Raw genomic sequence first — 26,541 nt, 5'->3', positions numbered from 1 at the left:
ACTTTTGTAAGGCACGGGTCACGGCGGAAGTCTACCTAATAAAGATAAGCCGTTCTATTTCTTTAATCGTCTGTTGTCATCTGAAGTTTCAGTCCTTCCCACTGTGACAGAAGTACCTCATCAATGAGGCAGGAGCTGGCCAGCCTAGCAGCGGGTCCCCTTTCCGCACACATTCAACTGTAATTGGATTATGATGAATAGGTAAAAAATTCAAAGCTTCTAAAAAGGTATAATTCAGTTATACGCCATTCTGTCTCGTTCTCTTCCTATATACCATACGATTACAGAATTTCTGGATTAAAGGAACACAAAAAGCCCACATTTTATAGTGTAATGTGAAAACAGGCAGCTATTTAATTTAGCTGTATTCTGACATGAACATATTAGTGTAATGGGCTACACCAAGATGTGCCGCCTGTGCTCAGCTTCTATTACACACGTCTAATGGGAAGGAAGTTTTGATAGAACGCCAACTCCAAACATTTTTCAGAGGAACGGAAGAGGCGATTAGCCTAAACGTTTAACAATTACATACATAGTATTTACCATTGGCAAAGATACAAGCATATAAACGTAAGGAACGTAATAAGGAAATACACACTGCGCACCCCTCACTATACAACGGAGAGATAGCACATTCCAAGTCGTCATGTCATACATCTGAACACTTCGTTCGGACTGATGAAACCATGTCACCTTAATCAGTTATACATCAGCACCACAGCCAACGTGACAGAACAATCCAAGTGATTATAGCAACTACATTTTTTTTCTTCTCCAAGTTGCAGATATTAAACTTTCAAAACAGCTTAAGTTTATTGTTACTTACAGCTGATCTTATGTAGCCACTTCTATAGTATGCTATAAAGGTTAGTCTTTGCTTTTTATAGGTTAAACGTCTCTGGATAACTATTTAACTGTGCAAGAAATAGCAAGGAACAAGAGATTCCGACAAAATTGCATTTATAGTCCCTTATGTACTAAGCTTTGGCGCATGTAACTGCGAGCTGGGATCCGTAATGCCTTGTGCTACGCCAGACAGATGTCACACAGACCTGCATGTCCAAAATATTTTTCCCCCCTATAAGCAGAATCCCAAATCAGACAATAAAAAGATGTTAAATACCAAACACACCTTTAGGACTATCACTATGAAGAGCAGCACCAGCAAAGCAATTATATGCTGGGAATACTGAATATGTACACACGATACGAAGCAATTCAATTATTATATACTGTATATCATATATGGAAGTTTGGAATGCACCATAACATTTACATATAAAAGAAAACAAACAAACACATATATATATATAGTGCTGATTTACAAATAGCTCCATAAAAATATAAAGTTTAAATTATTAATCCAACCGCTACAAGTCCAGGGCGGTTTAAAAGCCACATTACCTCACCCATGGCTGACTTCATAGCTGGCTTCAGAAGTCCAGGAATATTCCCTAAAACTACAGTATTCATTCAGCTTCCACACAATACATAAAGATCACAAAGCAGATACCTGGGCTTCCAACTCCATTCATTCTACATGCTCATCCGAGCACAATCTGTCCTGCAGCAACGTGACCGACTAGTCTGAATCTGAGGGACACCATCTGGCAGGGCTGCTGGGGGCTCGCACAGCGCATGTGCAGGACGAACAAATCCCTATTCATGGAGAGGTACTCAGAAGAAGGCATAAGGGCATGGAATCCAAACAAACAGCAGCCTGGACCATGCCTAGGTAACTGCAGGCATTTCAGCCGTCCGATGACTGGATACACTGCGTCCTTCAGTCAATTACAAATAATAATAATAATAAAGAGAAATCCAGTCAATGAGGACAGCGGACAGATAAACAAACACCTCCTGCACCAAAGCAATAGTAAATAAGCGTGCACATGTTAAATGATGAAAAAAAAGTTTCACTTACATCACATTCCCTGTACAGCGTAATGGAGTGCAATATTGTCAGCCTACGTAATCAGCAGATAGATTAAAGCAATAACTTTGCTACAGGCACCATGGCAACATATCCCATAACAGTAGCCTAACAAGAGTGCAAAAGGCACATACATTGCAGGGGAGCAGAGGCAAACACCACCATGTACAGCGTTTATGAATGACTGATACAGGTCACACCATCCTTATACATAGGGCAGAGTGTTATCATTGCAAACCTTCACCTGGGTCAGCTCAGCATCCCAAGCTTGCTGCTGCTGCGGAGATCAGGACTGAGCACCACAGCTGCCCATCTGCCTGGGACACCTACAGGGAGGTGCTTGTAAGCAAAGTCCCACAACCCCCACTATTGTCAGCCGCACACAGGAGCCTACAAACAGGAAGGACATGCCCCCACCGCCCAGGTGCCACACAGGAGAATGGCAGGACATGCACCCCCCCACACAGGAGCCTGCACACTGACAGGACATGCCCCCCTTCCCACCCCCTGCTGCCCAGGTGCCACACAGGAGAATGGCAGGACATCCCGCCCTGCTGCCCAGGTACCACACAGGAGACTGGCAGGACATCCCGCCCTGCTGCCCAGGTGCCACACAGGAGACTGGCAGGACATGCACACCCCCCCCATCATGCACACAGGAGCCTACAGACTGGCATGACATACCCCCCCTCCCCTGCTGCCCAGGTGCCACACAAAAGACTGTCAGGACAACCCCCCCCCCCTGCTGCCCAGGTGCCACACAGGAGACTGGCGGGACATGCTCCCCCCCCCCCCCCCTGCTGCCCAGGTGCCACACAGGCTGCAGCAGTGTACAGGGGTACAGGAGGAAGTTGTGGTACAGGGCACTGTAGCAGCACTCCCGGTGTCACACTACATCCAGCCCTATGCAGGGACGGCAGCACTCCCAGTGTCACACTACGTCCAGCACTATGCGGGGACGGCAGTACTCCCAGTGTCACACTACGTCCAGCACTGTGCGGGGACAGCAGCACTCCCGGTGTCACACTACGTCCAGCACTATGCGGGGACAGCTACACTCCCGGTGTCACACTACGTCCAGCACAATGCGGGGACAGCAGCACTCCCGGTGTCACACTACATCCAGCACTATGCTGGGACAGCAGCACTCCCGGTGTCACACTACCTCCAGCACTATGCGGAGACAGCAGCACTCCGGGTGTCACACTACATACAAAACTATACGGGGATGGCAGCACTCCCGAAGTCACACTACGGCCAGCACTATGCGGGGACGGCAGCACTCCTGGTGTCACACTGCGTCCAGCACTATGCGGGGACGGCAGCACTCCGGGTGTCACACTACCTCCAGCACTATGCAGGGACAGCAGCACTCCCGGTGTCACAGGGACAGCAGCACTTCGGGTGTCACACTACGTCCAGCACTATGCAGGGACGGCAGCACTCCCGGTGTCACACTACGTCCAGCACTATGCGGGGACAGCAGCACTCCCGGTGTCACACTATGTCCAGCACTATGCGGGGACAGCAGCACTCCCGGTGTCACAGGGACAGCAGCACTCCCGGTGTCACACTACGTCCAGCACTATGCAGGGACAGCAGCACTCCCAGTGTCACAGGGACAGCAGCACTCCCGGTGTCACACTACGTCCAGCACTATGCGGGGACAGCAGCACTCCCGGTGTCACAGGGACAGCTGCACTCCCGGTGTCACACTACCTCCAGCACTATGCAGGGACAGCAGCACTCCCGGTGTCACAGGGACAGCTGCACTCCCGGTGTCACACTACGTCCAGCACTATGCAGGGACAGCAGCACTCCCGGTGTCACACTACGTCCAGCACTATGCAGGGACAGCAGCACTCCCGGTGTCACACTACGTCCAGCACTATGCAGGGACAGCAGCACTCCCAGTGTCACAGGGACAGCAGCACTCCCGGTGTCACACTACCTCCAGCACTATGTGGGGACAGCAGCACTCCCGGTGTCACACTACCTCCAGCACTATGCGGGGACAGCAGCACTCCCGGTGTCACAGGGACAGCAGCACTCCCGGTGTCACACTACGTCCAGCACTATGCGGGGACAGCAGCACTCCCGGTGTCACAGGGACAGCAGCACTCCCGGTGTCACACTACGTCCAGCACTATACAGGGACAGCAGCACTCCTGGTGTCACACTACGTCCAGCACTATGCGGGGACAGCAGCACTCCCGGTGTCACAGGGACAGCTGCACTCCCGATGTCACACTACCTCCAGCACTATGCAGGGACAGCAGCACTCCCGGTGTCACAGGGACAGCTGCACTCCCGGTGTCACACTACGTCCAGCACTATGCAGGGACAGCAGCACTCCCGGTGTCACACTACGTCCAGCACTATGCAGGGACAGCAGCACTCCCGGTGTCACACTACGTCCAGCACTATGCAGGGACAGCAGCACTCCCGGTGTCACAGGGACAGCAGCACTCCCGGTGTCACAGGGACAGCAGCACTATGCGGGGACAGCAGCACTCCCGGTGTCACACTACCTCCAGCACTATGCGGGGACAGCAGCACTCCCGGTGTCACAGGGACAGCAGCACTCCCGGTGTCACACTACGTCCAGCACTATGCGGGGACAGCAGCACTCCCGGTGTCACAGGGACAGCAGCACTCCCGGTGTCACACTACGTCCAGCACTATGCGGGGACAGCAGCACTCCCGGTGTCACACTACATCCAGCACTATGCGGGGACAGCAGCACTCCCGGTGTCACAGGGACAGCAGCACTCCCGGTGTCACAGGGACAGCAGCACTCCCGGTGTCACAGGGACAGCAGCACTCCCGGTGTCACACTACGTCCAGCACTACGCAGGGACAGCAGCACTCCCGGTGTCACAGGGACAGCAGCACTCCCGGTGTCACACTACCTCCAGCACTATGCGGGGACAGCAGCACTCCCGGTGTCACACTACCTCCAGCACTATGCGGGGACAGCAGCACTCCCGGTGTCACACTACCTCCAGCACTATGCGGGGACAGCAGCACTCCCGGTGTCACACTACCTCCAGCACTATGCGGGGACAGCAGCACTCCCGGTGTCACAGGGACAGCAGCACTCCCTGTGTCACACTACCTCCAGCACTATGCGGGGACAGCAGCACTCCCGGTGTCACACTACCTCCAGCACTATGCGGGGACAGCAGCACTCCCGGTGTCACACTACCTCCAGCACTATGCGGGGACAGCAGCACTCCCGGTGTCACACTACCTCCAGCACTATGCGGGGACAGCAGCACTCCCGGTGTCACACTACCTCCAGCACTATGCGGGGACAGCAGCACTCCCGGTGTCACAGGGACAGCAGCACTCCCTGTGTCACACTACCTCCAGCACTATGCGGGGACAGCAGCACTCCCGGTGTCACACTACCTCCAGCACTATGCGGGGACAGCAGCACTCCCGGTGTCACACTACCTCCAGCACTATGCGGGGACAGCAGCACAACAATACCACATGCGCATCACTACTATGCTCGGAGCCATGTATTATGTATGAGCTGCAGCACGCAGGAGGGACACTGACAGGTCACACACAGCACGGCGCCCGGTCTCCCCGCCTCACACCGAGCCCGGCTCCGTGTGTGTTCCTGTGACCCTGAGGAGAACCCGTCCGAACTCTATTCATACGGTATCTGTTCTCCGCTGGTACCGACACCACCGGCTCCTGCTCCCCTCTCCCTCCTGTGAATCCCTCACCAGGTGCCGTCACCCCCTCCCCTCCGGTTATCCCCCCCGCAGTTACCGGTATCCCGGTGATGCTCCGCTCCGCCGCCTCCTCCTCCTTATCCTCCTCACACAGCACACCAAGTAGTGCAGGCAGGGCGCGAGCCCCAGCGCCGAGCACGTGACCGCGCGGCGCCCGCGCCCATTGGCCGTGGGTAGCTGCGCGAGGCCCCGCCCCCCTCCTCCTACTGCACCTGAGAGAAAGAGAGAGGGGGCGGGGGCGCGCAGACGGGACCGGTGCACCTGAGGCGCGCGGGCTCGTGCCCGGGGATTCTCTCTGAATCTTCTGCGCCTGAAGCTATCGGTGGAGGAGAGAGAAAGCGGGTGGTGGGGGCCACAGCTGCTGCCTCTGTTCCCTGCACACCCGACTCTCCCGTGTGTGTGTGTGTTCTCTATATTGTTATACAGACACTATAATACAGTATAATACACTATAATATATAGAATTTTAGGTACTTCATCATCTTTGTGGCCACAGCTTTCATCAGTTAAGCTTGCCGCCTTCAGAATAGCGTCATCATTCGCTCGCCACACTACGGGCTAGGTGGCTCACTCCACTTCGCTTGCCACAACTTTACTAAAGGTTATAGATGCAGGGCCGATGCAAGGCGCGCAGGGGGAGGGGGGGAGAGCACTCCAGTGCTGCAATTCGGCAGCTCCACGCGCGGGGGGGTATTGCGGCAGGCCGTGTCGCTCCAGGGGGGGGGGGGTGTTGGGTGCCACTAAGTGTGCCGGGTGATGCAGCGACAGGCCGCCGCATCGTTCCAGGGGCGGGAGGTGTGCTGGGTGATGCGGCAAGTAACTCCAGGGGTGGGGAGGGGGAACGGTTGATGCGGCGGCGGCCGCCTAGTCATTCGGGGGGGGTACCTGCTCCAATCTGCCACCCTGCAGCGCCCTAGGCAAATGCCTAGAGCTGCCTAGTGGTGGCGCCGGCCCTGTATAGATGGTGCCGTGGACACAGGAGCGTGGCGTGGACCCACCTTAGTGCAGGTTACGCTACGTAAGTTCCATAGTGTAAGCGGTGGCAGCAAAGGTGAGGAAGTACCACATTTTATCTATATATATACAGTATAAGGGACAGTGATATTCCCGGGTCTCCATCCCTGCTTTTAACCCGGTTGGAGACATGGGTTGACCCATTAACACTGCAGAAAAGAAAACCCTGTGTTAACACGGCAGTTTGGGGTAGATTTATGAAACAGTGATAAGGGAGAAGTGATAAAGTGCCTGGTACTTTATCACTGGCCAATCAGCTACAAACTGTCACTTTTTAAACCCAAAATGGCAATGGAGTATGGAAATATTACTGCAGTCAAGAAGTAATGACGGTGAGCAATAGGCACTGCTCACCGTCATAGCTCGCCTAATCGGCATTGAATATACCCCATTGACTTTATTCTTAACTAGCGACCCGTCCCGGCTTCGCACGGGAAGCACTAATTACTGTATCTATAGCCAGATGACTTCTGGTGGATGGATGGGGGCGGTCATGTGACGAAGTTTTAGCAGATATCTATAGGTACAGTGCCTTACTACGCCCAAGGAAAAAAAAAAACACATGTATTTAAGGAAAATGGGAAATTATATTTCTTTTATTAATTCATCTTAAGGCCAGCGCATAGACAATGTTTTTTATTTTATTTTTTATTTGGAGTAAAAACGTATACATTTTTCGGTGTGCCAACTCGGGAGCCGCTCGAATTGCAAATCGTTGGAAATCATCAGTATGCGTGGAATCAGTACGTCTTCGCCTTTGAATTTGCCACCGATGATTGTTGCCTCAATTAGATTTGGTGACAATTTTTTGATGGTCAATCTGGTTCCGTTGCACAACTTTGGTAAAAATTTCCCCCCAAAAAATAAAAATTAATTTCTGTTGATCCGATCGCTACCAAACTTCACAGGATCACCCTCTGGGCTAATCTGAAGATTGCCTGAAAATTTCATCAAAATCAGTCACTCCGTTTTGTAGTCCATAAGGAACATACACACATCGATTTATATATATATATAGATATGTCATATGTCATATGTTTATGTGATGTTTAATGTAAACCTTCCCCGTGTTAAGTATCAAATTGCAGAGCATATTGGAGATGTTATTATTATTATTATAGTCATATTGCTACAAGTAGGTGCAGTAATTTATACAGACTTCATCAATCGCTTAATGTAAATAAGATGCCTTGTTAATTGCTTTGTGTTTTGGATCGTCCCTGGTATGTAGCATATTCCAGGATGTAGCCTATCACATTACAGTATGTATTGCATTACAAAAATGACACCATCTTTACATGGTTGGTTACTATCAAGGTCAGTTCTGGCAGCTTCCACTTCAGCTCCGTCTCCAGTATCATAACATGTGATGATAAGGAACATCCCCAGGAGTCAAATAGAGGCTGTAGTGCATTAGAATGCTCAGTTATCTCCCTCTCTTCCAGCAGCCTCATAACCTCATTATAATACATTTACTGTACTTCAGTAGTTCATTAATGGACTACACACAGGACGATTTTCTAAGCAATCTATCTAGATCAGGCATGTCCAAACTGTGGCCCTCCAGCTGTTGTGAAACTGCACATCCCAGCATGCTTTGCCATAGTTTTAGCATTCCCTAATAGCAAAACTGTGGCAAGGCATGATGGGACGTGTAGTTTCACAACAGCTGGAGCTCCATAGTTTGGACATGCCTGATCTAGATGGCCTGACATTGCTCCGTATGCAGGGGACATAGCGATGGGTGGACCCACGAGTCACTATCGCCCGGCGATTAATATCCAGTATGCTAGATAAATCAAATTAATCATCCAGCAGGGCCAGTGGTCTCACTGGAGAACACTGGCCTTAAAGATCGCTCAGCACACAGCGCTTTACACATCGCTGTGTGCTGAGCGATCTTGCTGAGCGATCTTGCTGAGCTATCTAGCATTGCTCAGAACACTCAGCAAATATCCCGTGTGTAAATTCAGTCTTGATTACTAAACAAAATAAGTAACTTGATGTTTGAATATAAATATTTTGAACATCTAAAATGTTCTACCTTAACACAGTTTAATACATACAGTAGGCCAGTATTCAATGCTGGCGTTCATTATGTGCAGCGAATCCTGTTTAGGATTCGCTGCACATTCGCCATCATCCGGAGGGCTGGAGGATTCACAGCCAGCCTTCCCTCTCCCCCTATTCATTGCATCAGTGGCATCCTGACGGAAAAACTGTGAATCTCTGCGAAAATTATGGTGAATGCAGTTCTCCATTCTAGCATTGAAAACACTCTCGGCGAATTAGAGTCAAAACCCCATTGAAAGACACCAGTGAATTGCAGCGAGCATGAAATGGAGAACTGGCCGCCATTCACTGTTCGCTTTCAGTGAACAGTGATCGTTGTATAGGGTGAATCAGATTCGCCGCAGAGCCTGAAAACTGCCCAATTCACCAAAAAAATCAGCGAATCAGTGCAGTGCATAATGTTTAGCAACCAAATGTATTTTGTAATACACGATCTCTGAGAGCAAAGTTTCAAGAATTAAATAAGTAGATTTAATATGCTGTCAGAGAGTTCACTTTCATGTAATATTGTAATTCTGATATTGACTGTAGTGATCACAATTGTGGAAATAGATAGAATGTAAAGTATAATGCACTATGTAAAGTATTACATGGTGTATCTTTTTGCTCCACAAACAGGGGCAAACGCAGGATTTTCAGAAGGGGGTTTCCAGAGGGGCGGAGCAAAGCACGAAGATGGACACTTAGGTGACCCAGTATATGCTTTGATGTCCCACGGGTGGTAGGGGGTATTATATCAACCGCTCAGCATGTAGGGCCTGGATCAGTAATTTCCACTAATTACCCCTTTACTGCACAGATGGTGGGAGATGAGGTGGGAGAAGGGGGCATTGGGCTGAATGAAGGGGCCCTGATACATAACTTCCAGGGTGGTAGAGGATGTTTAATACGCAGAGGAGGGGTGTATAGTGGAGTGGGCTTATTAATCATAATTTTCTGGTAGGAGGACAACTTGCTTGACTGCAGATATCTCCAGTTCCCGGAAATAGATTTCTTAGATTTTAATGTAATTAAAAACTAGAGAATCCCACCTACCAAATGGTATTAGGGACTAGGGGATCAGAGTTCAGGAGGCAGAGCAATCTGCCAACGAGTATATAAAACTACATACCAGGTGTGTGGAGCTGGAGTAGTAACCAGCTGCTGGAAGGCTGATATCTCTGGTTCTGGGAACAGGAGAGACAAGATGCTAGTGTCTTCATAGGGGGAGAGTCCCAGCTTTTGTAATATACCCTCACATAAACTCTAATTCAGACAGAACCTGAAATATCTGACTGGGAAGAGCAATTAAAAGGCTTGGATGTGGACCACTTCTTTGAAGTCAGATATCTCCGGTTCCCAAGGTCCGATTTTAAAAATTCTTGTACTCATGGAAAGAGGAGACCCTCAGCTTTCAGCCTAGGGCCATTAGACTCCTGGGGGGGGTTTCTGGGTACTCGTAAACCCCCCCTGCGTGCGCTACTGACAAATGCACACCGCCTCTCCTGCCAACTGATTACTGCCTCTCATTCCTGCCTCCAAGATTTTGACTTGTGCTCCTTATCTATGGAATTCTCTACCCCTCCCTATCAGACTCTCCTCCTCTCTTCAAAAATTTAAACGGACTCTCAAGACCCACTTCTTCATTAAACCCATCTCTCCTCCTAACCTTCTGTTTCTCTCATCCTAACCTTCTGTTTATGCTCACTTCTTCCCCTTCTGTGTCACTCCTGTCTGTCTGCCCCTCCCCCATTAGAATGTAAGATCTTACGAGCAGGGCCCTCCCTCCTCATGTGCTTTACTTAGAATATATATATATATATATTTATATATATATATATGTATATATATGCCACCCTGATAATTGCTTCAGTGTCCTGTCTCCTAATGGAACTGTTTTTATTTACCATGTATTTGTCCTAAATTGCCCTGTACTGCAATACGTTATTTTCTTGTTTTTTGCTCATTTATGTATTGTTAGGCACTGCGGAACATTTGTGGTGCTATATAAATATAAACAATAATAATAATAATAGTAATAATATGGTTCTCTACGCTGCAGCACAGCTTTAAGATGCTGGATCAAATCTAATAGCATCAAAAGTTTGAAAAAAAACTGTTTTCATTTCTTAGGGCAATTTTGCCAGCAGGACTTAAATGTATAAAAAAAAAAATGTAGGTGAAAACCCCCCACTTGAAACCCTCCAGGAAAAATTAATCTGGGGTGGGGCTATGATGATGCGTTCTAACAAAAATATCTTTATCCATGGAGCGCCCATTTCACTGGTGGAGCATTCAATATCCATAAACTCCCCACATTTTTGGATTTTCCCAGACACTCCTCAATTGGTTCTGCTAAGTTTTTTTTACTTTGTGTGTTTGTTAGGGGTTCTGGTTTCCTCCCACAATCCAAAAAACCACTGGTATTGTGGGTTATATGACTTCTGACAAAATGCACCCTACTGTTCTGTCTCTCCCTCTGCAATAATACGAAAAGTTCTGAGTCCTATAGAGCGAAAGGATATATATTAGGAAATATTATTACTAATTATGATGAGGCGGAGGAGAGGGCCCATGTGCAGGCTCATTGCAGGCCAACACCCTTTGGGCAGCACAATAGACTCTACTTTATGCGCCCCAATACCATGCTCCTGGGGTCTTCTCTACTGTGCATGCGCATATCTCTGGGGAAATGGCCACTACTCCTGGTGATTTCTGCTGCTCTGGTGCACCGGCACCCAGGCTTCTCCGCTCGTAAAATGCACCTTAGTGTCGTAAAAAAAATAGTAAACAAAAAAAAATTAACATAGAAAAATCACTTATTTAATCATAATAATTAATTTTCATTGTTTACAAGGAATAAAATAATACATAAAACATTGGGGCAAGTTGGGACAACATTACAAGAAAAATTGTATGATCAAGTCAAAGAAGGATAAATATTTGGAGAGGAAGAATTACATGAGAAGAAATGGATTTAAGAGAATCAATAGGAAGAAAAGTGGGATTGAGAAAATAGACAATGGCCCTTATTCTAGTTCACTCGCAAAGGACAATTCCTTCTCAAATGGACCAAACCAGGGCAGTACGGATGGTATAATGGTTAGAATTACTCACAGCACTGAGGTCATGGGTTCAATTACCACCGTGGCCCTAACTGTGCGGAGTTTGTATATTTTCCCCGTACTTGCATGGGTTTCCTCCGGGTACTCCAGTTTCCTTCCACAATCCAAAATATTACTGGTAGGTTATTTGGCTCTTAATAAAATTAACCCTAGAATGTCCGTATGTGCGTGTACATTTGGTAGGGAATATAGATTGTAAGCTCCACTGGGGAAGGGACTGATGTAAATGTTCAACTATTCTCTGTAAAGCACTGCGGAATATGTGTGCGCTATATAAGAAACTGTTAATAAATATTAAATAAATAAATAAAACCATGTGCACTGCAGGTGGGGCAGATGTAACTTGTGCAGAGAGAATTAGATTTGGGTGGGGTTTTACTTCAAAGTGAGATCTATATTGCAGTGTAAAAATAAAGCAGTCAGTATTTACTCTTCACAGAAACAAAATAACTCACCAAATCTAACTCTTTCTACACAAGTTACATCTGCTCCCCCCTCCCTGTAGTGCACATGGTTTTCTCCATTTGAAAAGGAATTTGCCTTTGCAAGTGAACCAGAATAAGGGCCAATTTGTATGGTTAAAATAAGGCGATGAAAGATGTGAAGAACGAATACTATTTGGCAGACAATCGCACATAATTTTCGATTTTCTCTCCTCCTGATAATGAAAGAATAGGACAAGGAGGAGAGTTGCATTTTTTTAAATCCTTTTTGGACAGTGGTATTGTGGGGGAGATGAAAGATAAGAAGTCTGTTAGTATTCAGAGAAAAGAACATGTATATAATGCATATAAAAATATTTTTGTAATGTTATTTCTCCAACATCAATTGGCCACCCAGGAGAAATATGTGTCAGGGTTGCCAATTAGTGTGACCTGTACACAGTCATGTTATGTGCTTAGTATGTAGAGCCAATATCAGGGTCAGGAAAGGACACAGATAAGAGGCAGAAGTGCGTCAGTCAGAGAGAAGTTGCAAATCTATACTGTGAAGATTCCTACAGCAGCTGTCCTACAGGGGATGCAGGAAGAGAGGAGAGTGTTTCCTATCATGGGCCCTTATTCTGGTTGGTGCGGTCGAGCCGCATATGCGGCTCCGACCGCACCAGACGAATCCCCGCCCACCATACGGTTCGCCACGGCCGTCCGTACACGGACGGCTGGCGAACCGCACGAAAATGGTGGAGGCGTACGCCTCCACCATGCTGGGAGCTGCCCCCTGCATTCGATGGTCGACGACCATCGAAGGCAGGACCGCACGCCGCGGCAGCTCCCGCAAGCTGAGACCACACGGACAATCGTCCGTGTGGTAGCTTGTATGGGGGCTGAAAGCTGACATCCGGCGACGTCAGCTTTCCGCCCCCATGAGTGGCGTCATGCCCTCATTACCATGCGTACGCCCCGCGTTTGCATGGGAACGCCCATGAAACGCGGGGCGTACACATAGGGAAATGAGGGGATGAAGCCCCTCACGCCCCTATACGCCCCCTTTGCGGCGTCTAAATTTTTAACACGGAGAATTCCCCTGCACATGCGCAGAGTGACCTCTGCGCATGTGCAGAGAGAAAACATCGGCGGTACGGCCGCACGCGGGCCGTACCGAGCCGATTAGAATAAGGGCCATGGATTGCTGTCAGACAGACAGTTTGATAAGAAGGAGCAAGTCAAAATTAGAAGTAAGGTGCAGATTGTCAGTTATTCCTTTTGCAAGCAGGACAAATACTGTCTGCTTTTTGCATGCATGGTAATTACTGGCTGCTTTTTTACATGCAGGGCAAATACTGGCTGCTTTTGCATGTATAAATGCTGGACAGATTTATTTTTGTACAAATAAGTTCTAACTTTAGACTCTCCCATTTACAATGAAAATTACGCCCATTTGCAATGAACGTTTATCTGCAGCCGATTTAAAAAATAGACAGAAAACCATCAATGCTTCAGTGATTGATGGCTACGTTTTGTGACTTAAGACATTGTGCTGCCCCCGATCTGAAAAGCAAAGACGAAGAAAAAAAAAAGATAGTAAAGCAAAGTAAAAACTGAGCGATATTACAAGTTATATTCAGGGATGGTGCTGGGGGGGGGGGGGGGGGGGGGGCTTTGCGATGCGGGTGCAATGCGGGGTTGGGGTGGTGGGCGTACGGGGGCGATACCATGTACTAGTGCACTAAGCCATAGCATGTACTAGTGCACTAAGCGATACCATGTACTAGTGCACCAAGCCATAGCATGTACAAGTGCACTAAGCGATACCATGTACTAGTGCACCAAGCCATAGCATGTACTAGTGCACTAAGCGATACCATGTACTAGTGCACCAAGCCATAGCATGTACTAGTGCACTAAGCGATACCATGTACTAGTGCACTAAGCGATACCATGTACTAGTGCACCAAGCCATAGCATGTACTGGTGCACCAAGCCATAGCATGTACTAGTGCACCAAGCCATAGCATGTACTAGTGCACCAAGCCATAGCATGTACTAGTGCACCAAGCCATAGCATGTACTAGTGCACTAAGCGATACCATGTACTAGTGCACCAAGCCATAGCATGTACTGGTGCACCAAGCCATAGCATGTACTAGTGCACTAAGCGATACCATGTACTAGTGCACCAAGCCATAGCATGTACTAGTGCACCAAGCCATAGCATGTACTAGTGCACTAAGCGATACCATGTACTAGTGCACCAAGCCATAGCATGTACTAGTGCACCAAGCCATAGCATGTACTAGTGCACTAAGCGATACCATGTACTAGTGCACCAAGCCATAGCATGTACTGGTGCACGAAGCCATAGCATGTACTAGTGCACTAAGCGATACCATGTACTAGTGCACCAAGCCATAGCATGTACTAGTGCACCAAGCCATACCATGTACTAGTGCACCAAGCCATAGCATGTACTAGTGCACCAAGCGATACCATGTACTAGTGCACCAAGCGATACCATGTACTAGTGCACCAAGCCATAGCATGTACTAGTGCACCAAGCCATAGCATGTACTAGTGCACCAAGCCATAGCATGTACTAGTGCACCAAGCCATAGCATGTACTAGTGCACCAAGCGATACCATGTACTAGTGCACCAAGCGATACCATGTACTAGTGCACCAAGCCATACCATGTACTAGTGCACCAAGCCATAGCATGTACTAGTGCACCAAGCCATAGCATGTACGAGTGCACCAAGCCATAGCATGTACTAGTGCACTAAGCAATACCATGTACTAGTGCACCAAGCCATAGCATGTACTGGTGCACCAAGCCATAGCATGTACTAGTGCACTAAGCGATACCATGTACTAGTGCATCAAGCCATAGCATGTACTAGTGCACTAAGCGATACCATGTACTAGTGCACCAAGCCATAGCATGTACTAGTGCACCAAGCCATAGCATGTACTAGTGCACTAAGCGATACCATGTACTAGTGCACCAAGCGATAGCATGTAATAGTGCACCAAGCCTTAGCATGTACTAGTGCACTAAGCGATACCATGTACTAGTGCACTAAGCGATACAATGTACTAGTGCACTAAGCGATACCATGTACTAGTGCACCAAGCGATACCATGTACTAGTGCACCAAGCCATAGCATGTACTAGTGCACCAAGCCATAGCATGTACTAGTGCACCAAGCCATAGCATGTACTAGTGCACCAAGCGATACCATGTACTAGTGCACCAAGCCATAGCATGTACTAGTGCACCAAGCCATAGCATGTACTAGTGCACCAAGCCATAGCATGTACTAGTGCACCAAGCCATAGCATGTACTAGTGCACCAAGCGGTACCATGTACTAGTGCACCAAGCCATAGCATGTACTAGTGCACCAAGCCATAGCATGTACTAGTGCACCAAGCCATAGCATGTACTAGTGCACCAAGCCATAGCATGTACTAGTGCACCAAGCCATAGCATGTACTAGTGCACCAAGACATAGCATGTACTAGTGCACCAAGCCATAGCATGTACTAGTGCACCAAGCCATAGCATGTACTAGTGCACCAAGCCATAGCATGTACTAGTGCCATAAGCGATACCATGTACTAGTGCACCAAGCCATAGCATGTACTAGTGCACTAAGCGATTCCATGTACTAGTGCACCAAGCCATAGCATGTACTAGTGCACTAAGCGATACCATGTACTAGTGCACCAAGCCATACCATGTACTAGTGCACCAAGCCATAGCATGTACTAGTGCACCAAGCCATAGCATGTACTAGTGCACCAAGACATAGCATGTACTAGTGCACCAAGCCATAGCATGTACTAGTGCACTAAGCGATACCATGTACTGGTGCACCAAGCCATAGCATGTACTAGTGCACCAAGCGATACCATGTACTAGTGCACCAAGCCATAGGGAGTTCTATTTCAGATGGAATGTTGCAATGAGCAACCAATCAGAACCTAGATCTTTTATTTAGCACCTTCTCTATAATACCCCTTTTACACCAAAATCCCTGGTCGGACCCTGGTCTTCGAACACGGGAGTATCCAGGGTTAGACCCAGCTTCATACCCCATTTACACAGCACTTCGACCTGGGTCCGACCCAGGTCTGCGCTGTTTACACTGAACTTGGGTCAGCCTGCTTTTCCCTATGGATGCCAGGGATTCCATGCTCGTTGCCAGGGAGATTACATGCCCATTACAATAGGGTGGCAATGGGCCCCCAAAGGGTACACTTTATCCCCCCCCCCCCTTCCCCCAGGGTGCTGAGCATCTTCAAGCCGATACACTAATTGTAATATACTGGAGAAAGACGTGGTTAATGTCCACTATAAGTCAAGCAATAAAACAGTGAATTCTGCAGGGATAACACTAAAAAGAAAGGGGGGGGGGGGCTGCTGAAAATCTGGGGGTGTCAATAGTTTTCCCCCATAGTTTAGTGGGAACACTATGTATGCAGGTTATAGTGACAAGCTGAATGGCCAGTGGGGAAAGTGCACAGCACAGAGCATGAAGAACTTGCAGCTGCTTTTTTGCAGCGTGGTCAACTCTTTTAGGTCCCCCACTCCCTACGCTGAAACGCCGCTAAGGCTCATCTGCGTGTCAGGCTGTCAGCACTGCGGGGTGGGCAGCTCTCCCGAGTGGATGGGAGCAAACTACCTGTGCCCCACTCCCTACTCACAGCGTACGGCTGGAGCTGGCTGGCTGTGTTCAGTGGCTGCTCGGCGCTGTCTCCCTGCTCTGCCGCCAGCCTCCACCATGGACCACGCAGCCTCCCGCCTCTGACATCACTTCCAGTACCTCCCCCTACCCCCTGATTGGGCAGCGGCTACTCGGATTCAGCCCCCCTGACTGCCCGTTCTGCTTGTATGTCCCAACCCGCAGCGGGACCATTTACACCGGCCTCTACACGGGTCCTAACCGTGTTCTACCCAGGTCAGGACCTGGGTAGAGGACCAGTGTAAATGGACACGGGTTGACCCCATTTACACCGCCGCTGACCCGGATTTTTCGGCGGTGTAAAAGGGGTGTAAGTTAATAGATAGAATCTGATTATTATTATTATTATAATTTTATTTATAAGGCGCCACAAGTGTTTTGCAGCATCGTACACAGAGAAAGGGAGACAAAACTTAACATTGCATTAAATAAATAACAAAAATAGAGTACAGGTAAAAAGAGCGCCACAATTCAAGACACATTACAGCTTAGATGTAAGTAGTGAGGACGTGACCAATGTGCTACTAGGGGTTGGTGGCCAAAGACGGAGATGAGTATGCGGACGAAGATGGCCGCTGAGTGTTGGAGTATAGGAGAGCTGTGAGTGACATGTGAAGAGAAGAGGGCTTCGACAACAGAAGGGAAGAGAGCCCTGCTCTGAAGAGCTTACAGTCTAGTAATTGGTTTCCCATAGCAACATTCCATATGAAATAAAACTCCTATCTTAGTAAATAAACAATCACAAAATGTCCACCCCCATACAGCAGACAGTTTCACAGAACTGTCTGCTGTATGGTGGCGGACATTTTATGATTGTCCGTTTCCAAAGCAGCAGTAGCCGGGAGCCCAGCGCAGACAAGTAAATCTGCGGGTCCCGGCCACTGCACAGACGCAGCGGCATTACAATAGCCCTGCAGACCCCCAGCGCCCGCACTTACACAGCGCCTCCCTGCTACTACCACGGGGTCTGCGGGTCTAATGTTCTGCCACTGCTATTGTTACTTCATACATCATACTGTATGTTCTGCTAAAATCTGAGACTGCTCTTAAGACACAAACAAGCCTTGTCTTTCAGTGTCTTACTATTGCTTTTGAAGTATGAAACTTGTTTGGCGAGAGTTTCAGGATGACACTTGCGTGACAGATGTTTTGTAAATCAGGATTCACACCCAGACGATGAAGTCGGCGATCCTGCATCTATAGTATGTAAGAGAACGCATTGTATATAGGTTAAGGGTTGCACAGACTGGTTTTACTATGGCAATAGTCTTACATAATGATTCACCTGGCTAGCCCCTCCTGTTTGAAATGATTATTTGTGAGCACTATAGCAATCAGGTTTAACCAGTCATAAATTCTTACAGTGTCCTCATAAATATGGAATATTTTTGATAAGATATGATAGTCACACCCAGGCTAAATGCATTACTTGCGTAAAGTTGTATGCAATAATTCAGGTTAGCATCTCTGACTTACCATACAAAGCTATTAACCTAATATTCTACTTTCTTATAGTAATATAGGGCCAGATGTACTAAGCTTGAAAAATTATAAAATGGAGAGTGATAAACCACCAACCAGTAAGCCAGGGCCGCCACAGGACCTTCAGTTCAGGCGCCCACCCCATACTATTACTTACCTAGCTGCAGCATCGCCCTTCTTCCTGCATGCCTCTACGTCTCCTCGGGAGCGCACACTGCACAGTGCAACCTGCAGAGCGCTGAGCCCCTCTGTGTCCTAGGCTCGGCACTCTGCAGGCTGCACTGTGTATTGTGCGGGCCTGGCTGGAGGCCCGCCGGGTGGGGGAGGCGGTGTGCGGCCGCGGGGGTGGGGTTTGGCACTGTGCCGCTGTTGCTCTGGGCAGCTGCATGTGCAAACCATCTGTGCGAACACCTTTAATGCCCCGCATGCTGGTTCACAGCAATACACAATAGTTATTTCTATTTTTACACATTTTATCACCCAGATGCTCACCGCCCAAGGGGCATCGGGGACAGCCCCGGGCTTCAGTCTGGCCAGGTAAATTCTGGAATGGGGGGACCCCTTCATTGGGGGGGGGGTCCCCACTTCCCCAAGATCCCTGCCCATGCTGATCGGTCAGGGGGTTAATGCTTTGGCCGGGGGGACTTGTATAAAAACTCTCCCCCTAGCTGTGGCATTACTCTGCTGGCTGGTTGGGCCTGGTGCTGGTTCTTGAAATATGGGGGACCCCTACTCAGTGTGTCCCCCTGTGTTTTGGGAACCAGGACTGGCCCCTGAGCCTGGTGCTGGTTTTAAAATATCCAGGGGACCCCTAGCCGGTTTCCCCCGTAATTTTTTGAGCCTGGGGCTGGTTATACTAAGAAGGGAGGACCCCACACCATTTAAAAACATTTTTGTACACAAAAATGCACATTGCCATGTCTCTAATATCGCACATGTCCTCAAATTCGCACATTTTCATGACTAAAAATCGCACCATATTGCATTTTTTTTGCCACGAATTCGCATCTCATTAAATAGTCGAATTCTTAAAAAAAAATGCGATTTTGAAAAATGCAATAAGGTGCGATTTTGGAACCTTACTAAAAATCACGTCCTCTATATACATAGACAAGGTGCCGAATGTAATAGGGTGTGAGAATCAGAAAGTGTGAGCTTTTGGGAGAGTTTTCCCATTTTGTTAAAGCAGCAACCAATTACATAACAAAATCAACCTGTCAGCCTGTACTCTGCCGACAGCAGCAGAGGCAGGGAGGAGGTGAATGGATGCCTTTGTGCGGTATCCATTCACATCGCGGACAGGGGCTGGGGGGGTGGGAGGTGCACAGGGGCTGGGGCAGCCCAGCAGCTTAACTTGGTGCGGGGCTTGACCCCAGCACAACGATCGGCGGTCCCGTCACTTGGAGATGATTTAATATCCAAGCGCCTCCTCAGTTTACACTGCAAGTAGGTACCGCAGTATAAAAGGTGCAAATCCCGAATCTGACCTGGCTTTGGGTGTAAAAGGGATATAATGCTGCTTTCCCACTGCAGACCCGTTTTAAGTTACAGGTAATCTTAAACGGTATTTAGCATTTCCACTGCAGCAGATTACAGTTTTAAATGCCATTTAAGTACCATTCCCACGTTTTAGTTCTTCAAAACGTTTTTACAGCACAAATGAGTGCCTGTGACTTTAATGGGCTTTTCAGGGTTAAAAAGGTGCACACCTACAGTTGTTTTCACATAATAAAAGGAGGGGGAGGGGCCAGTGGTGCGTACAAATCCCGCAGCCGTCAACATTTGTGCTATGTGTCGGCTCAATTTAACCCATGGTGGACAGTAATATATACATTGCTGGCCAGTGCCAGCTATGTATATATTACTGCCTAATAACTAAATCATTGGTGGCCAGTGGTGACTGTAATAAATAGATTGCTGGCATGTGCCAGCAATCTATATATTACTGGCTTAGGATTCTCATTGGTGCCCAGTGGTTCCAGAAATATATAGATTGCTGGCATGTGCCAGCAATCTATATATGACTGGCTTAGGATTGTCATTGGTGCCCAGTGGTTCCAGAAATATATAGATTGCTGGCATGTGCCAGCAATCTATATATTACTGGCTTAGGATTCTCATTGGTGCCCAGTGGTTCCAGAAATATATAGATTGCTGGCATGTGCCAGCAATCTATATATTACTGGCTTACAAAATAAAACATTGGTGGCCAGTGCTGCTCCGTGTGGAGCAGGACGGAGGGAGGCGGGGCATGTGGCCGGACCCGGCCAGCGTCGCTAACGGCATCCAGCCGCAGCAGCAGCCAGCCGGACACAGCGGGGCAGCGTGGACAAGTGAGTATAACAGGAGGGGGGGGGGGGGCGGGAGGTGGCAGCGGGGCGTACCGCCGGGCTGAAAGTGGTTAATCTTTCAGCCCGGCAGCGTACACACACGGAGATGATGGCTGAAAAAATCAGCCATCATCTCTACCGTTTAAGAGGCATTCCCATTGCCTCTTAAACGATAGATTACCGTGTAAAACCCTGCTCTGAAAACGGGTTGAAATACCGTTTAACTTTAAACGGTATTTCAACTCTGGCGCTTTCCCACTGCAGCCTTAAACGGTATTTTGCCCTCAAAAATCGGCAAAATATCGTTTTAAGGCTGCAGTAGGAAAGGGGCATAAGTCACCTGTGCTGAATATCCTTCAAATCTAGATTGTAGTGATGGCATTTGAGAACATCTGGCTTTTGGTCTTTGTGTCTGCTAGTGTGTGATGTTCTAGGTTTGGAGTTGGTGACATACTTACCCTCCCCGAATTTTCCTCTCTGGAAAGGATGTCCAGAAAACAGAAGCAAGTGTGCGATGATGGGGCAAAATTGCAAGATTGGATCCTATTTGTATAGGGGTGGGACTAAAAAGACACTATTAGCATAGAATTGTGTAACTAGGCCCCACCCCTAGGAAGTTGGGAGAATGCCAGAGGGATGCACACTCTACCGGGGTGGGGGAGGGATACCTAATAAATAAGGTGTGCATACCGCCCAAATTCTCAGCCAACAAAAGCGGCACAGCTGCACGCGGCAAAGGCGCGTATCTGAAATTAGACCCCTTTTCACCAGTCTGTAAGCTGCTGGCCACTTGATGACAGGGGGGACTACCGACCGCCACCACCCTTCGTCGTTGGACACTGCCCTGCGCAACACGGGTACTTCCCCAAAAACCGGGACGTTCCCGCGGAAAGTGGGACAGTTGGAAGGTATGAGTGTGACCGGCAGGAACCGGTAGAGCAGGTTAGTATGTTTTGAATTGAAAGTTTGTTTGTGAGGGAGGTTTCAGAGAGCAGCAGAACGTGAGTTTTTGTTGTCGCTTTGTCGTTTATGTCAAACATCCACATTGAAGGAAGAGTAAGACGATAAACAATACAAAGCTTCAGGGTAAATAGAGATACATAGGGAAGCGGCATTGGGAGGATTTGCGAAGGTCACAGTTCTGCTGCGGGAGCTGAAAAATTGTCTTCATTGAATAGAAGCTTGATTCAATTTTGTTTATTAGTTTCCTGTATTGCTAAGGTCATCTCATATGTTGTAGCGACAGCTGTTTCTTTGATAGTTTTTTTTTAGTTTACTGTATACTCATGTATCAAACTATGCTTGTCAAATAGCTGTTTTTTATAGCATTAGCTGTTAACCGTTTCTGCAATGCAAAGCTAACTTCCATTACTGTAAGGAATATTATCTATTGCAGATTCTCAACGCCGTTAAGCGATAGTCAGAACATATATCCCCAATATCTGACAATTTTCAGTGGTTCCAAACAGCAGGGTTTTGTCGTAGTGCGTAGAAATCCTCACCAGGAGCGGCACTGTGCACTTGTCCCACTGCTCTGCAGCAGCTTACAGAGATGCATCTGCTCCCTTTCTTCAAGGACATTGCTAGGTCAGTTACAGAGGTAAGGATAGCAGAAAAAGCATTGGCTTCTTAATGATGCCTCTTTACTTAAACATCTTGAGCACAATAAAAAAAAACACAGATGAGTCAGCCTTACATTATAAGAGAACACAAAAGTATAAAGAGTCAAAATCTGGGCAAGGTTAAGTGAGCAATATTAATCATAATTAAGGTGAAAGGGAACTTTGAATGTCCATTGCATTTCCATTCAATTGTAACAATATGTCATGGTATAATAAAACAATAATGCAGTTACTGCAGGAGTTCTAGTTATATGTGCATTATATTGGAATATAATAGCCGGACGGAGCACGTAGTCGCAGTTTAATAGGAGAACAGGTGAGCAGCTTGCCGTAATAGGGTTTACGGTCTGTAAAGTCCTGGCAGGTGAGGCCAGCTCCATTATTGTGACACCTTGCTATCTTATGTAGCTTTCACATCACACTTTTAAAACGGTATATTGCCGTTTTTTTGCCTTTTAAAACGTTTAAGGCTGCAGTGTGAAAGTGTCATAGTTGAAATACCATTTAAAGTTAACCGGTATTTCAACACGTTTAAAAAGCAGAGTCCTACCCGTTTTAAAGCCAATTCAGAGCCGTTTTTTGTGCTGTCTGATTGGCACTGAAATGGTATTTAGTAAAAAATAAAGGTTAGAGCACTGTGATAGGCTGTCCCTTGTCTTGTGTCCCTTCCCTGAACCAGGAAATAAGCTGTGGGTAGAAACGTGTTCAGAGGTTAAACGGCTTGACTGGTGATGTGAATGGTACTTAAACGGTATTTTTAAATGGTAATCTGCTGCAATATGAACACTAGACCCGTTTAAAATACCATTTAAAATTACAGTTTCTCAAAACGTTTCAAAATGTTTTATGTGATGTGAAAGCTACTTTAGTGGTCTCGTTATGTGTTCCGTTTTAAAATGTGCAAATATCACATGTTAGGTTTTTTTTCCCCCCCAATGTGTGCACAAAAATATTTCAGACGCGTGTGGAGCTGTGAAAACCAATTGCCACCTTCTGTATAAAGAGAGTTGCTGTGTGACTTACAGAACGTGCGACATTATTGTGCTAATTAAACAAAATCCTATAATAGCTGGCAGGTCTAAAAAGGCAGTTATAACTTATAAGCAGCCTGTGATACCCCAAAATGGAATAAGTTTATATAGATTTATTCTTTTTTTTTTTATATACGATAAAGTGAAGTGTAAATGCACAGACTATGGGGGTTATTCTGATTCACTCTCTAATGGACAAACCCATATGCACTGCAGGTGGGGCTTATGTAACATGTGCAGAGAGAGTTAGATTTGGGTGGGGCTGTACTTTAAACTGATATCTATATTGCAGTGTAAAAATAAAGCAGCCAGTATTTACCCTGCACAGAAACAATAAAACACCCAAATCTAATTCTCTCTGCACATGTTACATCAGCCCCACCTGCAGTGCATATGGTTTGGGACATTAGGGAGATGGGACAGACCTTCTGAACCAGCTTCCAATGGGCGGTGAATACAAACTACCACACTATCACGATTCGAATGGTGCATACACACTGAGCGATTTATACTTGGCCCAGCGATTTTCACAGGGGTGAACCACTTTCCACGGTAGGAGACGGCAAAACAAGCCGACGGCCAGCGATGATGAGGGAGCGTTCACCGGTCAACGTACAGCCATAAACACTAGGAGATTTTGAGCTCAAGTAGCTCAAAACACCAAAATTTTGCTAATTTGTGCTCAAAATCGTGTGTTTGGGCCTTCCGTGAATTTTTCTGTTTATTAAGATCATAGCATAGTTGGATATGTCAGATCATTGGGTATATTTTTATTGATATTTTAATTTTTTATTTCATTTATTAGCACTGCTATTAATTATCAGTATCCTACTGTATATTTTACATTGCCCATTGTTTCCCATGACTTTATTTTGAATATTTATAGGGGCTCTGCCTCCTCCTATGGATCCAGCTGTTTTACGGTTTTTATCTTTTCATCATGAGTTATTTTTTTATGTTTTTTTTGTTTTATGTTATGTTTATGTTACTTAAAATTACACTGATTTCTAATCCCTACTATGCTCATTTCGGTCATCCTTACGTCATCCCCCATCCTTCCCTTTGGTTTAAAATAAGTTCATATATAATGCAACCAGCTGCTGTCAGTAGATTGGCTGTGCGTGTTGCATGACAGGAACTGCGAGATCATGTCCTCCATGATATTTGTCATTGAATGCACTACAGCTAGTGGAATAGTCAAGGCCGGAAACAAAAATCTTGGGGCCCAGTACACTGATATCTCTGGGGCCCTCACAGCCTCACAAATCAAACTGGTTTTGCAGTGTAAATGATTGCCAATTTAAAAAAAACTGGAGATTTCTTCCCAAATGTCTCACTTTCAGAGGGCTAGATTCTCTAAGCTTCAAAAGTGACAAAATGGAGAGTGATAAACAGCCAGCCAATCAGCTCCTACCTGCCATGTCACAGACTGTGTTTGAAAAATGTCAGACAGGAGCTGATTGGCTGGTTGTTTATCACTCTCCATTTTATCACTTTTGAAGCTTAGAGAATCTGGCCCAGAATCTCTTACCCTATTACATTTCACCCAATGTATTCAATGTCATAGCACCAGGGCCGGTGCCTGGTACGACAGCGCCCCAGGCGGGGGGAAGGGGGGAGAGCGCCTGACACTCACCTGCTCCGGGGGGGGGGGGGGGGGGGTAAGAGTGCCCGCCACCCACCAAACATTGCCGCTGACTAGCCGGGGGGTGGGGGGTGGGGTTCTGCTGCGGCCACCCGCCGAAGATTACCACAGACTCTTGCGGGGACGGCTGATGCAGGAGGGAGCCGCTGCCCAACTGCTGACTAATGATGACCAGCGGTGTGTGTGAATCCAATGACCAGCGGGGGAGGGGGGGTTTAGGTCGGAGGGGTCCGATGACCAGCCGGGGGTGGGTGAGTCCGATGACCAGCCGGGGGGGGGGGGGGGGGGGAGTGCGATGACCAACCAGGGGTGGAAGTGGGGGGAAGAGTGTCCGATGACCAGCCTGGGGGGGTTCACTCACCTCAATAACTTGGCAAGTTGGCAGGTGCGTTCAGATTCCTTCCTCCTGCTCTCCTCGGCGCTGGCGGTACCTTTCCTGCTGCTGCTCCTCCAGCAGCTCAGTACTGCCCTCCAGTGGCCGGTGCCCTAGGCAAATGCCTAAAGCTGCCTAATGGTGGCGCCGGCCCTGCATAGCACTCTAGAAGGCTGCATTGAAAATAAAATGAAAATTAACTTTTCTGGATCACAACTGTTCTGTCAACAATGACAATATTGGTAAAACTACGATCTAGCAGCATTTTCGTGCAGAAGGGATTCTAAAGCTTATTAATAATCTACACAGTAATACTTTGTTAGCACACTATAAATGCAAACCTAACTGATAAAGATATATATATATATATATTTATAGTCAATGTTACTCATGTACTTTTTATTTATTTGTATACATTTGGTCATGCCATCTTAAAAATGAAAAAAAAAAAAGAAATATTCAATAAACACAATTTTGCTAACGACCGTACAATATATTGCACTGCCTATAAATGACTGTAGAACCACTAAACGAGGGCCCAGTGCGCAGGTGGAGAAATCGGTGCTGCTTGGTTAGTATGCATTGGTGGCATTGAGGTTTACATTGCCTAAATATTACTACAGCATTGATAACAGCAAGAGAGGGCCTACTACAAAGCTTCCTTCTCTGCTGGAATGTTTGGGAGATTCATGATTTAGGGATCCTCTCCCTTGTCCCATGAGAGCAGGCAATCTTCCGGTATCCCACCGGTATCCCAGTATTCCTGGGCTTCCCTAGTAATGTATGATTGACAGCACCTGTGGTGACACCTTTCTTATCAGTTACCTAGCTCCCCACAGGTGCTGGCAATCCTACATTACCAGGGAAGTCCAGGAACAGAACATTGTGTCCCAGAAGGAGAGGGTCAGGTAGGCAAGTATGACTATGGCCCTTATTCTGGTTGGTGCGGTAATATCCGCGTGCGTTCGTGCCGCCGATGTTTTGTGTCTGCGCATGT

General features: G+C 47.4%; 1 protein-coding gene across 5 annotated transcripts in view; it reads right to left on the bottom strand.

The window, feature by feature from the left end:
• The window catches only part of STRBP (spermatid perinuclear RNA binding protein), a 169,248-nt gene extending 163,382 nt beyond the window's left edge, over nucleotides 1–5,866 (bottom strand). For 4 of the 5 annotated variants that reach the window (XM_083161016.1, XM_083161020.1, XM_083161019.1 and 1 more), the window contains exon 1: nucleotides 5,723–5,866. The gene's annotated coding sequence lies outside the window, so the exon portion shown is untranslated. Of the gene's footprint in view, nucleotides 1–1,516; nucleotides 1,552–5,722 lie in introns of those variants that run through there. The other variant, XM_083161017.1, reaches the window with a different exon arrangement.
• Nucleotides 5,867–26,541: the final 20,675 nt, after the last annotated feature.

This window comes from Crinia signifera, chromosome 9 (genome assembly GCF_055691185.1).
Source record: "Crinia signifera chromosome 9, ASM5569118v1, whole genome shotgun sequence".
Classification (NCBI taxonomy): Eukaryota; Metazoa; Chordata; class Amphibia; order Anura; family Myobatrachidae; genus Crinia; species Crinia signifera.
Note: the sequence above shows the minus strand (reverse complement) of the source record. Positions and strands in the feature narration are given on the sequence as shown.